General features: G+C 44.0%; 1 non-coding gene across 1 annotated transcript; it reads left to right on the top strand.

Annotated features, from left to right (window-relative positions):
- The first annotated feature begins 795 nt into the window (after window positions 1-795).
- On the top strand, window positions 796-954 carry LOC123600287. Its single transcript, XR_006713642.1, has one exon. It is a non-coding gene; the product is annotated as a U1 spliceosomal RNA (small nuclear RNA).
- The last annotated feature ends 6,567 nt before the right edge of the window (window positions 955-7,521 follow it).

A 7,521-nucleotide genomic window follows, 5' to 3' on the forward strand; every position in this document is an offset into this window, starting at 1 on the left:
TGGTAATTGTCTAAGATCACAGAGCTAGTAAGCGACAGAGCTGTGTTATGGACCCAGGCAGTCTGGCTCCAGACCTTGCATTCTTAAATACGCAACTATATATACCCTTTTTGTGAAATGATTCAAGTACCTTGTTTTGCTTATGTTTTCCTAATCCGGTAGCTGACAACGCGAAACATCTACATGCATGCTTGTGTCTTTTGGGCTTCGTCTTTCTGGCTGAAAAATTTCCCTTTTGTATACGCGCACCCGGTAAGAAAGCAAAACCGTGCGAAGGATCCAGTGTGAAGGATGTCTCTCGCCCAGTTGCAATCCCTTCCCTCTCCCTGGCCAGAGGCAAACCTTGTCCCCAGTTGCTTGCGCCTCCTCCCGGGGATATGCTGTGCACATAGAAGCTTATATTTCAAATCCCTTTAAAAAAGGGGTTGAAGTTCCTGAACAGACAGTTTTAAACAACAGCCGGCTCACATCAGTGACACAAACGTGTCCTGGAAAACCAAGAGCCCCAGACACTTCGACAGTCATATTCAGTTGGGCATATTGGCCGGGACACTCAAGTTTATGCTGTCCCCCGCTCATGGGAAGCACAGCTAAGAAGGTTATAAATGTGACATGTTTAGTCCACCGGGACCCAGGTAGACACCGTGCTCAGAACCCTTGGCCATTTGCTTCTTACAGCACCACTGACTAGTGCCAGCAGGACCCGCTTCAAAGACAGTCTGTCCCAGAAGAAACACGCACATTTTTTTTTTTTCCAGTGGGGGCACCAAATTCTAGCTGAGATGAGGACGTGGCATATTTCCCCGGCAGGGGAGATACCGTCATCACGAAGGTGGTGTTCCCAGGGCGAGGCTTACCCACGGCACGACGGGTAAGCTGCTGACCTCTGCAGTTTACCCAGCGGTGGGAAACTCGACTGCATCGTTTGTGGTGGGGGACCGTGTTCACACTTCAAAAAGATGGTGTATCTATGTGTCCAAATCAAGGTAGAAATATGAGAGTTTGACAAACAATGCTTGCTGTTTTAAAAAAGTACATTTTCACTGATCTAGCCAGCCCCCTTCTAGAAATGTATCCAAAGGCTTAGGCTACATAGTTGCTCCTGACAGCCAGCTGGGGACAAACCAAAATAACCAGCCGGCCTCGACCCTCGGTGAAATAAATTGCGTTAACTGAATAGAGAATCAGCTAGCCACTAAGAAAATGAAAAGAATATTAAGTGACATAAAAAGTTGCTTCTAATACACAGCTAAGTACAAAGAGCAATATGTAGGGAAGGTTGTATACAGAGCAACGTTATTTATTGGCAATGGGGAGTGTAATAAGACAGACCATGGGTGAGGGCTAGTGGAATGATTTACAAAAATATTAACCTTTTCTAGGCGGTCATAGGCAATTTAATGGAGGCTTTTCAGTACTTATGTAAAATCTAAGAAACTTAAGAGTGAATGCTTTTTAGCTGTGTTGAAAATAAAACAAAAAGATTTTTTAAAAACTTAAGAATAATTAACTCTTGAAGAAACCGGTTATAGAGTATTTACCAACCAGTCATTGAAACAGTTTTTTCTTGGTTATAATCTAACATTTTTTCGAACATCTGCTAGCTTGTCTGTCTCCTACCTTTGAAATTGAACGCCTTCATGATCCACTGATTAAAATAACATGTGACCCCTTCACAATGTCTTCGGACTCTTATCTGGCAGGCAATTATTGTTTTTAATTTAGATGTGTTGCCTGAGCTATGTTGAACAGTCCCCAGACTCTTCCAGTTTAGATCTGATGATAATAGTCATAGCCAACATTCCCTGGACTTTCACCTGTATCTTGAACTGGGAGAAGTGTTTTACAAGTGGGATCTCGCTGAATCTCTAAGGGGCATGGACTATTACTATCTCCTCTTTACAGATGTGGAAACTGAGGCTCCAAGAGGTTAAGTAATATGCCCAAGGTTACAGAGTTGATAAAGTAGAAGAGACATCATTCCAGAACTTGGGCTTTTAATCAGTATAAAAAGCTATGCTGCCATCTGTAAGACTGTCCCATCTCAGATTTGATGATCGGAGGTTTTTAAAGCATCTTATAAATCCCATTTTGTAGACAATGAAATTGAGCCAGGAAATGGGTGATGTGCCCGTGCTCAGAAAGATAATCCATAGAGAGGGAGATACAATCCCGCATCCCCTGGGTCTTGTCTCCGCATTCAGTGCGAACTCACTTTTCTGGAGAACATAAACCACCTCAGCGTCCTGCATGGCACTGTGATGAAATAACAAGAATGTGACTTTTGAACCACTCAATAATGGAGGAGATGGGGCGCCTGGGTGGCGCAGTCGGTTAAGCGTCCGACTTCAGCCAGGTCACGATCTCGCGGTCCGTGAGTTCGAGCCCCGCGTCAGGCTCTGGGCTGATGGCTCAGAGCCTGGAGCCTGTTTCCGATTCTGTGTCTCCCTCTCTCTCTGCCCCTCCCCCGTTCATGCTCTGTCTCTCTCTGTCCCAAAAATAAATAAACGTTGAAAAAAAAAAAATTTATAAAAAAAAAATAATGGAGGAGATGGAAATCTTCCCACCTCGTCTTGCTCGTTACCGATTGTGCACGCAACACTCGCCCATCAAGATCATTTTCAAAAGATGATTACTTCAGTGTGCCCAGGCCTGCAGGACGTAAGTACATGGGCAGTGGTGGTAAGAGCTATAATTATTCTTAATGGGAAAATATGCAGGTAATGACTTGGATGATCATGTATCTGTAATGTATGAGTTCCAAAGCCCAATGAAGTAATTAAGCAATCTGCAAACATGCAGGGGTAAAAGCCTGAAATGAAAAAGAACCAGGATAATGTTCCTTTTGAATAACTGGCAACTTTCTGCAACAGAAGTCGTAAACAGAAGAGCTCTTTCTGTGTGTGTGTGTGTGTTTAATTTCTATTTATCTTTGAGAGAGAGAGAGAGAGAGAGAGAGAGAGAGCAAGTGGGGGAGGGGTGGAGAGAGACAGGGAGACACAGAATCCAAAGCAGGATCCAGGTTCTGAGCTGTCAGCACAGAGCCTGATGCGGGGCTTGAACTCACAAACCGTGAGATCATGACCTGAGCCAAAGTTGGATGCTTAACCGACTGGGCCACCCAGGCACCCCCAGAGGAGCTCTTTCTAATCAATCTGTCCATATATCTACCTGTCTGTCCATCCATCCATCCATCCTGTTTGCCTGGTCGCATAGGCAAATATTTCTACATCTTAGAGTACTAAGTATTTGTTTGGGGCCAGTTTTTCCAACTTCTCAGTTCAAAGGATAGCCTTTGTTCTTTCTGGAACGTGAATTTGCATACAGTTTTATCCTCATCGAGTGCATTCAGTTACCTGAGTCCCTCTTTTGCTCAAGAGCAGTAGCAGGAGACAGCAGGAATAGTCCCCACGGACTGGAAGTTCTGAGTGTGAATTCTGTCTCCTCCACTTACTACATGCTTGGCCTTGGTAATCACTCTCTTCTTTAGGGTGATGATTCTTACCTCATGGGCGGGGTTCAAAGACTAGGAGAAAGTCTCCATCATGACAGAGCTGTGAGCTGTGCACCTATTAAATGTAACTGTTATTATTATTAAAGCAGGTTTCGTTTTCCCACTTTGTGAATGGAGACTTTGAGGCACAGTGATTTGTCCTAAGGTCTAGAACGGTTAGAGGCAGAAAACTCTTATTTTCTGCTTGTTTTTTTTTTTTTAATTTTTTTTTCAACGTTTATTTATTTTTGGGACAGAGAGAGACAGAGCATGAACGGGGGAGGGGCAGAGAGAGAGGGAGACACAGAATCGGAAACAGGCTCCAGGCTCTGAGCCATCAGCCCAGAGCCCGACGCGGGGCTCGAACTCCCGGACCGCGAGATCGTGACCTGGCTGAAGTGGGACGCTTAACCGACTGCGCCACCCAGGCGCCCCAAGGTGGTGTGTTCTTAAAATGAAAACAAAAACAAAAAACGAGAGAGAGAGAGAGAGAGGAAGGAAGAAAAAGAAATGTTCGGTGGTTGATCTTGGGGATACATGATAAGCCTGGAGTTGTTCAGAGCATCAATAATAAAAGATTTTCTAACAATGGGCTCTTTCAAATGGTGGGGGTAGAGAAACTATTTGTAAACATGTAAACCAATCCAATCAAAGGGGGTCCTTTTGAGGATACTGAACCAATATATTAGTCTTCTGAAGGATTTATGGAGTAAAAGGCAGGGAGGAAATGGCCAGATTAGGGCTGTCCAGGGAGCAATTAGCAGCACTTACCGACTATTAAAGCACTCTGTCCTTAGAAAACAACAACAGAAATTTAGAGAGAAAGGGTTTTTTTTTCCCCTCCTCTTTGAAAACGCAAGCTCTCTGATGCTTAAAGCAAAAATGTTGCTGTGAAGTTCGCAAGAGGTTGTCCCATGATTAATTCATGTTGTAGCTTTTAAGTTTCTGTGCAGTAGTGTCTTGGGTTATGATTTTGTCACTGTCACTAACTAAGCGGCTTCGGGCCAGATCAGGATTTTAAGCGGGGAGACCTTGAAAAGCCCACAGAAAATGTTGAGGGATGTTAGCGATGGCCCAGTAGGTGGCAGCCTTCCCTCTGAGTTAATGCCTTGCTGTTCCCTCGCTAGAGACTTGGGAGCAGAGCGGGTGGGAGAAGCTTCTGGCTTTATGTATTTAAACCAATTTCTTCCTTTTTTTTGAGGTGCCCTGGGGAAAATGGCAAGTCAGGAAGGTATGGGATTAAAATGTTTTTTCCGTGCTATTCATGTTGGATAATTGTATGCTGGCTTCTTAGATAAACTGCTTCTTATTTAAGCTCGCATTGTTTTGTATAATGCCATGCTAAGATGCTACATGTTCCTCCGTCTATTGAATACTCTTACTATTTTGTTAACACTTTGTAAAAGACACTGGCTTTCTTTAGATAAAAAGGCAAGTAGGTGTACTACGTGCGCAGATATAAACTGAATTTTTTTTTGGTGGGGGGGGGGAGTTTTGTGAATGTTTCTTTCCATCTGGGTAAAAAAACCCCACGAACTCCCCTCCCTACCAAGCACTTGTGATCGCTGACCTATGGTTTGTGGTTGTAGTTCCTCATGGAGCCTGGCGGCCTTACATTTCATTCTGAAGCTCGCACTCTCCAGCAGCCTGCAGGAGAATACTTGCTCCGTACCTTGTTGTCCCAGGGGAGGGTGGCTACTTTCTCTGCTGCATCTGAAGTTGTGGGTTCAGCCTCTCTGGCTAATCCACATGTCTTTATATTTCTTGGATAAGGACAAGGAGAGAAGCTGAGCAGGTGGGGGAAGGAGAAGAACGAACATTCATCGATTCCTTACTTTATATCAGGCACTGTACTAGTTATAAATATTATCTCAATTCTTTTTTAAATTTATTTTTTATTTACTTTTTAAAAATAATACTTTATTTTTTAACGTTTTATTTTATGTTTGAGAGAGAGAGGGTGAGCACGTGTGTGAGCGGGGCCAGAGCAGAGAGAGAGGGGGACAGAGGATCCAAAGAGGGCTCTGTGCTGCAGTAGACAGCCCCATCCGGGGCTCAATCAAACTCATGAACCATGAGATCATGACCAGCACTGAAGTCAGATACTTAACCTACTGAGCCACCCAGGTGCCCCTGTAATTCTTTTTTTTAAAGTTCATTCATTTGCTTTGAGAGACAGCGGGGAAGGGGCAGAGAGAGAGGAAGAGAAAGAATCCCAAGCAAGCTTCCCACCATTAGTGCAGAGCCTGACATGGAGCTCAATCCCACGAACCGCCAGATCATGATCTGAGCTGAAATCAAGGCCACCCAGGTGCCCCTCATGTAATTCTTAAATAAAGGGGTTGGAGCTGATGAGAATGGGATTTATACTCTATGTATTTTAGGATGAGAAAACTGAAATCTCAAAGAAATTAAATAACCTGCGGAAGGTTACTCAGCTGGTAGGAGCTAGGACATGAAACCAAAGGTTGACATTGGGGATGTTCCAATTTATTTCTACTCCCCCCACTCCATTTTATTTTATTTTTTTTATTTATTTTTTTCAACGTTTATTTATTTTTGGGACAGAGAGAGACAGAGCATGAACGGGGGAGGGGCAGAGAGAGAGGGAGACACAGAATCGGAAACAGGCTCCAGGCTCTGAGCCATCAGCCCAGAGCCTGACGCGGGGCTCGAACTCCCGGACCGCGAGATCGTGACCTGGCTGAAGTGGGACGCTTAACCGACTGCGCCACCCAGGCGCCCCTCCCCCCACTCCATTTTAAATATGCGTTGGCATTTACCCTTAGGCTATGTAGAGCAAGTGCTTTGTCAGCGAAACACGCCTATTTTGTGAATCCTTTTCCCTAGTATGCTAAATGCATTTCATCTTCTTTAAAACCTTTAAGAACCAGAAATATGCAGTCCTGGCTCTCAACTTGAACCTAAGCTATATTTACTCCAGAATTCAGACTTGTGTGGGCATCTCTAGAGGATCTGGTGGGTTAATCTTTAAGGGTTGCTTTGCATGAGAAGGAGGAGGAGCCCAAACGTGGACAAAGACATGCCTACAGACTGGAGGGGAAGGGTTAGCAAGTAGTCTGTCTCTTAGGATCATTGATCTCTGAGTGATAGAAATTATGGGGTAAAAATAAAATCTGGAAGAGTCATTTGAAAACTCAGTAAGACATATGGAGCATTCTGTATTGGGGACTCATGTTATAAGCGAGGTCAGAAAGGTATAAAGGAGAAACGTTTCTTCATTTCCGGGCCATCCAGATGTACCGTGTCAGCCATATCAACTTTGACTTTGAATCTTTGGAGCGTCATTAGCAAATGAGAATGGGCTGTCTTATCTTGGTGAGCGGGCTGCAGCCAGAGAAATGTTTCATAATTGTTGTTATGGTGGTGAATCAGGGAAACCCCAGTTATCCAAAGAAGAAGTAATGGCCAAAAGCTTTGTGTTGAGTTTAGGATTTTGAGGCAGAAGGCTCTGGCGGAGCCTCAAATGATACCAGGAAGGGCAGTTCTTACTTGATTTACTCAAAAGGCAACTCTAGTTCTCACCCATTTAATGGGTCTCTTGAGCTGAGATTCATGAGGAGGTAATGAGCAGACAAGAAATCTTGCTTAATTAGGTCTTCAGTTGATATTAACATGATATTAACATGATCTCTATTTCCTTTTATTCCCCCTTCCTGCCATCTAACCCACTTCTGAAGGGCAGAGTAATTAGTAGAAGAAAAGGGACAGACCTCATCCGGGCTTGGTGAAGGGAATATGGGTAATCCTTTTCCAAAAATAACTTTTGGAGGAGGAGGACATGATTGTTGTTGCCTTTAAGCCTTTGAAGACCTCTTTTATGAAAGAGGCATCGTACTTGTTTTGTGTACCTCAAGAGGTAGACCTTGGGCCGCTGAGTAAAAGTTACAGGGAGAGAGACTTTAGCTCAGTGTAAGGGAGAATTTAGAGACTGTCAAAGCAATGCAGAGGTGGAGTGGGTTGCTTTAGAAGAGACTGAATTCTCTGCCGTTGGAGATGTCCGAGCA

The sequence above is a fragment of the Leopardus geoffroyi genome, chromosome C1, assembly GCF_018350155.1.
Source record: "Leopardus geoffroyi isolate Oge1 chromosome C1, O.geoffroyi_Oge1_pat1.0, whole genome shotgun sequence".
NCBI classification, from domain to species: domain Eukaryota; kingdom Metazoa; phylum Chordata; class Mammalia; order Carnivora; family Felidae; genus Leopardus; species Leopardus geoffroyi.